We start from the raw sequence: 9,795 nt of genomic DNA on the forward strand, positions 1-9,795 counted from the left end.
TAATTGTGAGGTTTTTAGGAATTTTTAAGGACTTAGGGAGCTTTGGATCATCCTTACGGAGCTTGGAGAAGAAAAACCAAGAGAATTGAACGTCGGGAAGTGGAGATCGACTAGTTCAAGGTTTGGCCGGATTATCGAAAGATCTCCGGCGAATTCTTGAGGATTTCAGGTCCCAAAATTGGTAAGGTTTTGTTCCTTATGTTGTAAGCTTCGTGTTGGTGAAGATTTCGTGGAATTTGGTGCAAAAATGAGGGAGATATGAGGTTTTATATATTTTTCTAGTTTTCGACGACTGCGGCAGTCGCCGGAGTTCGAAGGTAGGGGACAACGAAATATTCCGTCGATTTTGACGGAATATTCCTAACGCGAATAACGACGTTAGTTGATTTTAACGGAATATTCCTAACGGCAGTTAGGCCTCAGTTAAGATTTGGCTGCACGTGGCGGCGCGTCGGTGGTCGAAAAAATTTTCTAAAAATATGGGGATGTTTGTGAGGTTGTGTAGATTACATTGGTATATTCAAACATCTCATTTGAGCAATGTATGAGAAGTTATTAACTAATTTTGTCTATGTGCTTTAAATAACGTTTATTCAGTTATTTTGCATATAGGTGAGACCTATCTCGAGGACGAGCGCAGTCAAGGGCGACTCGGGGGCTATGACCCTTCAACATACCAATGAGTGGGCTTTTAGTTTTCAGTATATATTTATATACTTGATATTTTCCCAGAAAATGTGTTTAAATGAAAGTATGCTTTGAAATGCCATGCATATAAATTTATATTCAGCATATGAATTAGTATATGATGCATAATATGAATTGGTGTTGTGGACGCTTAGGTAAGTACCAAGTGAGTTATGTTTTGTTATATGAGATATTGATAATGTGAGACGTGATTGAGAGCTCATAAACCTGCACCCTGGGTGATTGTGATTTAGTTAGAGATATGGTACATGTCTGTTTATGATGTCACTGATAGGGATTTTACTACTCATGTGAATGCGATAAAAACTCCTATAATACTTGCAAGAATCACAAGGTTGTTGTAGTATAAACGGATCTCATAATGTCATTCTCCACATGGATTATTAAATAATTCGAAACAAATCAAATTCCAATTAATTATTGTAAAGTAGAAATTGAGATGATTAATTTTATAACCTACTTAAATTAAAAACAAATTTAACTATTAAAGATAAGACAATATGCAATATTAAAACTAGAGGGAAAAGAAAATAGTTTTGGGAGAAATCATATTAAGAAAGCACTAGGGTTCCACCATCACCTAGCAATCCTATGAACTTTTACCAATTACTTATGATCTACACATGCCACTTTGAAGGTTAGGTTTTCCTAATTTATATTCTACTTGGAACCTCCAACATAGAACGTATATCTAACTTGCAACCCGTTCGGACATTCGGATCAAATATGAACATGAAAGACTCATTATGCTTTATGAAAACCCTTTGAAAAATCATGCAACCCTTAAGACGTGGTATTCATCCTAAGTGAAATTACAATTATTAATCACAAGAAGCCAACGTCAATTTCAGGGAACCTTCCGACCAAAATTGCATCAAATTACTTTTCTAAAGATCATAATGGTGATCAGGCATTAAGACAATTAGATAGTTTTTATCCCGGTGATTAACAATTCAAAGTATGCATGCAATCAATTATAAGCAATTAAATAAAAATCACATATTCATGCTAAGGCTCAAGGATGCGCCCTAGCAAAAGAAATTAGTTACGCATATTCATAATTGAAATCATAGAAAATATTATTAAGAAAATGATTGAAAACACTTTGAAGTAGAAAATCTCCAAAACCCTAGCACTTCTCTCTATCTCCAAAATTGCATAAAATAAAGCGTAGTGAAATATGGTAGACGGCCAAGCAATAAATCTGCCAAGGCCCCCACACAAACCCTAAAAACAGGTCCTTTATTCCCCCTAGGAAACTAAAATTAATAATCCAATAAAATAGGAAACATAACCCTAAATTAAATGGTAAAATTCGCCTAAAACTGAACAGCCGCATTTTGGACCCATAATCTGCTCCAAAACTGGCCCAATATAGCTGGATTTAATGTTTGGAATATTCTGAACACTTCTCCAGAAGGCCACGAACCCATCCGAGGTCATCTTGGGCTCCAAAAACGCAATTTAAGCCCAAAAATGTCATTTTCCAGCACTGCACATATCTCATTTATTTTATCGCTAGAAAATAACCGCTTGGTGGAAAAATCCCAGATTTTGATACGATCAAGCTAAGTGACTCACAAACGTCCTCCAACTGAAATTACTCCAAAATTCGTCCATTTGATCCTGTTTTGCTCAAGAGGAAGTTGAAAGTCCTATATTGAAAATACAATTCAAAGTATCAAAATTCTTCTAAAGTATTAACCAAAATTTACTAAGATTAGGGTAAAATATATAATATAAAATCTACTCATCAACCTCCCACACCATATGCTCACATTGGATCCAATTTAGGTGCACAGTCTTGTCGTACATACCATTATAGGTGGTTCCAACTCGTAGATGACTAGCGATTTATCGTACAGCTATCATAAGAGCATAGCTTTGAGCATAACTATATTACACCTAATCTTGTCGTACAAACCCTTACAATGGTTCCAACTCGTGTGCAGTGTAGTGCCGTATAGGTCACTTGCGGTGACTCCGGCTAGATTGACTAATGAGCTATGAATTCAGCCGTATAAACCTCTGCAGGGGTTCCGGCTAATATGTTATTTTCCATGAATTTATTTTCACCTGAGTTACTTATTCTGTTTTATATTTTTGGCATGGCATACTTATGAATATGGATATGTGAAGCATGTATTGAAATATATATATATATATATATATTCCATTTATGGGAAAATTATACATGTTTTACGACGAGGGGTTAAAGCACTTGATAAATGAAATGGTTTTGAAAAGCTTTGTTTTTACCCACTCACACTTTTTGTTTTGCGCCCCTCCAGGTTTTAGATAAGCTTGTTCGTTGGTGGCTACGAGGATTGATTGGAGGTTCTGACAGACTATCACAAATGTAGGGCATCTTTGGGTGTCGTTTAATTAGTACTTGTTTTCTGGACTGAATTTAGGCTACTTACACTCTGATTGTGTATTCACGCATATTCTAACACTTGTCTTAACTAGTACTCTTATGAGTTGGTTTTCGTTTACTCGTATTCTCTATTATCATTACTGCTTCTATACTGTGCACATGGCTACGTCACCCTCACATGACGGCCATCATGCCCTGATTCGGGTCGGGGTGCGTCATAATCTTTTTCCCCTTCAGTCCCCTCCTACTTAATAAATATTATATTAAGGGGCTATTTGCCCACCATCCATCTATGTTCAAAATTTCTAAACTATGCATGGATTTGTTCTGCACGAGGACCATCTGTCAGCAAAAGCTGAATTTAGTCTGTTTGTACCATACTTGACTAATCCCGAAACTACTGAGCACCGGTCAACATTATACCGTCAAGGACCCAGAAGAGTTTCCCTCCAACCAGGAGGCCAATCACAGCGCAACACGTGTCAACATCAGAAGCCAATCATAGCGCGACACGTGTCAACATCAGAAGCCAATCATAACACGACACGTGTCAATGTCAGAATGAAACTAGAAACTCTCTTCTATAAATAGAGATCATTCTCTCACAATATTTCCTAATGTCATTTGTACTAAATCATTCACTAGTACTCACTAAATGAGAGCTTGAACCTATATACTTGTGTAAACCCTTCATAATTAATGAAAACTCTTCTACTCCGTAGACGTAGCCAATCTGGGTGAACCACGTACATCTTGTGTTTGCTTCCCTGTCTTTATCCATTTACATACTTATCCACACTAGTGACCGGAGCAATCTAGCGAAGGTCACAAACTTAACACTTTCTGTTGTACCAAAGTCCTCACCGATTTTGTGCATCAACATTTAGCGCCGTCTATGGGAACGACACTTATTCCCACTCTCTTCAGCTTTGTTAAGCTGGTTTCCACCATTCGTACACTCTTTTTTTACCAAACATCCCTCTCCAACATGGGGAGCGAAGGAAGCCACAACATGCAGAATGACACCCCTCTTGCACTTGGTGCGAGACAATGAAAGAATGAAGGAAAGAGGGTTGCTCTTCAAGCTAAAGTCGATAAGCTAGAAGCTCAGAACAACAAGATAGCAAGAATGAGGTCCTCCAGAACCAGTATGAGAAGCTTTTGTACTCAAACATGCGAGCTCGTTACCCCTATGGACATCAACCATCATCTGGGTGCCCCCCAACACGGAGGGTCACCGTCATTCGACATGGGTATCCCTGATGAGGAGCGAGCTAATCATCAAAACATTGATCAACATAAGACTTCTCTCAACCCAGCTGCTTCGACCCGAAGTATGGGAAGTAGAGGAAGACACCTTCTTACAGAAGGAGTGGAATGATCGAAAGCCGTTTTTCACGACTGTCGAGATTTCCTAAAGCAACATTGAGACAATCTCATCTATGTAAGCTCGAAGTTCAATGACCCAAGGGTCTTTGAAAGACTCGGTCCCCTCCCATGTCCTAGGCCGGCTGCCAATTTGGGGAAGGGGCAACAAGTCCTAGAGAAACACGAAGGTATAGGGGACTCGGAGATGTTCCGACAGACATACCTTGGAAGTCAGTACGACGAGTCCAGGGAAAAACCACATGCTCTTGATCAAACCTTCCTACTTCCAAAAGAAGATAGAGATTTACCAAAGAAAGCTCCAATGGTACATGACTCCACTCAGGACCTTCTTGTCCTACAACTCCTTAAGGAAGTAAACAAGTTGAAGGTCAAACGACAAGCTGAGATACCTGATTGGAACCAACCTAGGCCTGGCCCTCTTACAAGAAGGATCCTAGACACCCCCTCCAAGCAAAGACAAAGCAGAAGTTTGGCTTGCAACTCTATACTGGAAATGAGGACCCGATTGAACACCTTAACCTTTTTGAGTCCACCATGGCATACCGGATGCACACCGACGAAGAGCGATGTCTTATCTTCCCTTTTACCCTCTCTGGTAGAGCTCTAAACTAGTATTGCCGTCTTCCACCTGAGACGGTAGACTCATTTGAGGAATTGAGAAAACTATTTGTTTCTCAACACATTTTCCAGACCGATCGCTTGCACTCTGCGGATGACTTGTATACTATTCGCCATAAGCCAAACGAGTCATTATGTATGTATGCTGGCCGTTTCAGCCATGAGTATTCCTGTTGTGCCGAGGCAGACGACAAGACTGCCCTTAAAGCCTTCACAGCAGGCCTACGTGACTGTTTCTTCAAGTACATGATCAATGTCAACACTTGGAAGACTTACTCTGAGGTGATGGCGTAGGCTTACAACCATGCCTCCGTCGAGGTAAGAACATATCAAGGGAAACCCCCCACGGCCACCCTTTATTAACAAGTAGGGAGTGGAAGTCAGATCCAACCAAATGAGAAGACCTCGACCTTCCAAACGGCAGCGGTGTCTCCCTCTGCCTTACTTAATACTTTGCCAAGTCAACAGACATATCAATCTCAGGGAAAAAGGAAAGATTTTCATCCTCACCAATCTTATTTTAGTAAAATGAGTAAAAGACACTACTGCGATAATCAAGGGTATCACTATGATAATCCCTAACCCTAGGTAGTCAACAAAGTGGGTCAAGCACATGTCAGGACAACCCCTACCCCGAGGTATGAGGCATACACACCTTTGAACGCCACATGCGTGGCCATTTACCCCAGCATAACACACTTGATACCGAAGCCAAAGTCAAGACACCCGGATTACAAGCCCACGAAGAACACGGGCACGTTTTGCTGCTACCACGAGCATAACGGCCATGACAGCGAGAAGTGTATCACCCTTCGTGATCATATTGAAGCTTTGGCACGTGAAGGAAAAATTGATCAATTTCTCTTTCACCCTTCAAGGGGTAATCGTAACCAACGCCAGGTGAATATGATATATTCCATAAGTGGTGGCACACCCATATCTAAATCTTCCAACAGGGCCATGAAAAATAGTGAACGAGCTTTAAGGTCTGGCCACCAAGTGTTTCACGTGGAAGACATTAGGGGAGGTAAGTATCAAAAGCCTAACTGGGATCCAATATGTTTCTACCCTGAGGAAGAAAGAGGTATCATCTACGCTCACAACGACCCACTAATCGTGGAAGCTCACATAGCCAACTTTGAAGTATGACGAATCCTTGTAGACACGGGGTCTTCGGTCAATATCATGTTTGCTGAAGCTTTCAGGGCACTTAATGTAGCTGAACACTTGCTCGATCGCTCGATCGCTCGATTTCCCCTCTGATAAGCTTCTCCGGTGATATCGTGCAACCTTTGGGGAGCATACATTTACCTTTCACCATTGGTACATGCCCTTACACAGCTACCATTACCACTAACTTCCTAGTGGTTGATTGCCCAACGGCATACAATGTCATCTTAGGATGCACAAGCATCAATGATCTTAAGGTCATGGTATCCACACATATGTTGTTGATGAAATTTCCAACCATTTATGGCAATGGTTACATCAGAGGAGATCAACTTAGTGCACGATCATGTTACAACACTTCGGTCAAGCAACAGCACCTGCATGTGCCCAAGGAAACCCTTTCTATACATGACCAAGTCATAAAGACCAGCCCAGACGAAGCCAACTTGGATCTTCACGGTGGCAACAGTCAACCCGACGATCCTCGAGATGACTCTTTCACCCAGCAAGCACAACCCGCTGAAAAGTTGGAGAAGGTCTTTATCTCAAAAGATTATTCGGATTGCATGGTGAAGATTGGCGCCACCTTGTTACCACCTATTCGGTTGGCATTGATCTCTTTTTTGCAAGAGAACACTGAGGTCTTCGCCTAGTCATACGAGGGCATGTCAGGCATCTCTCCCGATATCATCTGTCATCGCTTAAGTATTGACCCCAAGACTAAGCCAGTGAGACAGAAGCGAAGATCCTATGACGCTGAATGGTACGAGGGAATGAAGGCAGAAGTTGAAAAACTCAAAGGCATAGGCTTCGTCTGCAAAGTCAATTATCCAACGTGGGTAGCAAATGTTGTCCTTGTTAAGAAGAATCCGACAAAGGAAAGTCTCATGCTCCAAAAGGTCTTGTGGAGAATATGCGTCGATTACACCTACCTAAACAAAGAATGCCCAAATGATAGCTTTCCTCTTCCTCTCATAGACAGACTTATAGACTCTACAGCTAGGTGTGAACTCCTGAGCTTCATGGATGCTTACTCAGGATACAACCAAATCCTCATGAACCCTCCAGACCAAGAACACACAGCCTTCACTACTGACACGGGACTATATTGCTATAAAGTTATGCCCTTCAGCCTAATGAATGTAGGAGCGACTTATCAGAGACTAGTCAATTCAATGTTCTCCAAACAGATTGGGAAGAACATGGAAGTTTACGTTGATGATATGCTAGTCAAGAGCAAACATGCTGACCAACACATCACCAACCTATTTGAAACTTTCACCATTCTGAAAAGGTATCGAATGAGGTTGAACCCCAACAAATGTTCCTTCGGTGTAGGCTTTAGCAAATTCTTAGGCTTCATGATAAGCCAACGAGGCATTGAGGCTAATCCCGAAAAGATCAAAGCAATCCTCAACATGAAGGAACATGTAACTTCAAAAGATATCCAAAGCCTTACTAGCAAGGTGGCAGCCTTAACTAGTTTCATCTCTAATGCCATAGACAAATGTGCTCCTTTCTTCAAAGTACTTAAGGGAAGTAAGAAGTACATTACATGGACTGATGAATGTGCTGAGGCATTCAAGAACCTCAAAAACTACATGAGTAAAGCCCATCTGCTCTCTAAACCTGAGATTGGTGACACTCTCATTATCTATCTGTCGGTATCGGCTTCAGCAGTAAGTTTAGTTCTCATTCGAAATGATGGTAATGTCGAACGGCCTGTCTACTACGCTAGCAAGGCCTTACAAGATGCGGAGACACGATACTCCAACATTGAGAAATTGGCTCTAACATTAGTCATGTATGCTCGAAAACTTCGCCCTTACTTCCAAGCACACTTCATCATCGTGCCTACCAATCATCCTCTTCGACAGATACTCTAAAGTCCTGACACTTCAGGGTGAATGATCAAATGAGCGATAGCATTGGGTGAGTTTGACATCTCCTACCAACCAAAGCCAGCTGAGAAGGGCCAAGCAATGGCAGACTTCATCGCCGACTTCACATATCATGTTGACATTTTTTCTACGCTTAAAGAAGTGGTTTCATTACCCTCAGAAGCTCAGAAAAAAGAACCAACAGCCCCAGCATGGAGCCTATATGTTGATGGCTTGTCCAACCAATAGGGTTGTAGAGCATGACTAGTCCTTACGACCCCTGACAAAGTGGCAATGGAGTATGCTCTTCGTTTCAAATTCAAGGCATCGAACAATGAGGCCGAATATGAAGCCCTCCTAGCAGGCTTACGTTTGGTCAAACACCTTGGGGTTAAACGAATTGATATCTTTAGTGACTCCCAATTGGTGGTTAACCAGGTCACCAATAACTTTGATGTTAAGGATAGCTCCAGGGCAGCATATCTGGCACAAACACAATTGTTGCTCAAGCACTTCCACTACCAGATCACCCAAATTCCTCAAGCGGCAAACAGTCATGCAGATGCTTTGGCTCACCTTACCTCAGCTGTGGAAGAAAAGATTGGGAGAAAAATTCAAGTCGAATTGTTGGCAGCACAAAGCACCATGGCTACGGAAGTGTGCAACTTACAACAGCGGGATAGTTGGATTACCCCGATTTATAGATTCCTTACTTATGGCACCCTTCCAAATGACAAAGTCCAAGCTAAGCAAATTCGACACAAGGCTACCCGTTACTTGATCATTAATGACAAACTCTACAAGCGGGGTTTTAACCTACCATGCCTAAGATGCCTTACGCTCGCAGAGGCGGAAACTGTCCTTCGGGAAATACATGAAGGAGTCTGAGGAGATCATGTTGGATCTCGATCCCTATCACACAAGGCTTTTCGCCAAGGATATTAATGGCCAACACTTCACCAAGATGCCATCAGAATATCCCGCTCATTTGATAAGTGTCAACGCTACGCAACTATTCCTCACTCCCTTCCTGAGCCGCTCACTCCTATGATCAGCCCCTGGCCCTTCGCCCAATGGGGACTTGATTTGATCGGCCCAATGGGCAAGTGAGAATGATACAAGGAAGCATGTGGAGACAAGCGTAATAGAACACGTGCCGATACATCCACTACTTTGTCAACAGCAAAAGTATCCCATATAATCAAGGTCGAACGTACTCTAGATTTGATGGACTTGTTTTGACCCTCAAATTCTTAAGTCGGCTTTATACTCTGAAGGAAACTAGAAAACCCTCAAGCCCAGTTCAATAATAAGCATGTGGAAAGTTACTTCTTCAAAAATAAAAGTATCTCATATCATCTCTTCTCCATTTGCTTCTCTTTATCCTTGTTGTTGTTTACGACACAAGGAGAAGGAGAACAATCAACCGGAAGCCGAAGTCGAACCTCCGATCTAGGTTGCTTGCTTGAAAGTCTGATTGCTTACCTTGTCTGTTACCTCATTCGGCAAATCTCCTAGCTCGGCGACTTGGGGGACTCCTATTATAGGCTTTCCAAAACTACAAGTAAGCTTCAAGTGAAATTGATACATTACCTTGTGCATCTTCATCGATTAAAGATATCACCCCTGGATGGAGGAAAAGTACTTCCAGAG

The sequence above is a fragment of the Malus domestica genome, chromosome 16, assembly GCF_042453785.1.
Source record: "Malus domestica chromosome 16, GDT2T_hap1".
In the NCBI taxonomy this organism is placed as follows: Eukaryota; Viridiplantae; Streptophyta; class Magnoliopsida; order Rosales; family Rosaceae; genus Malus; species Malus domestica.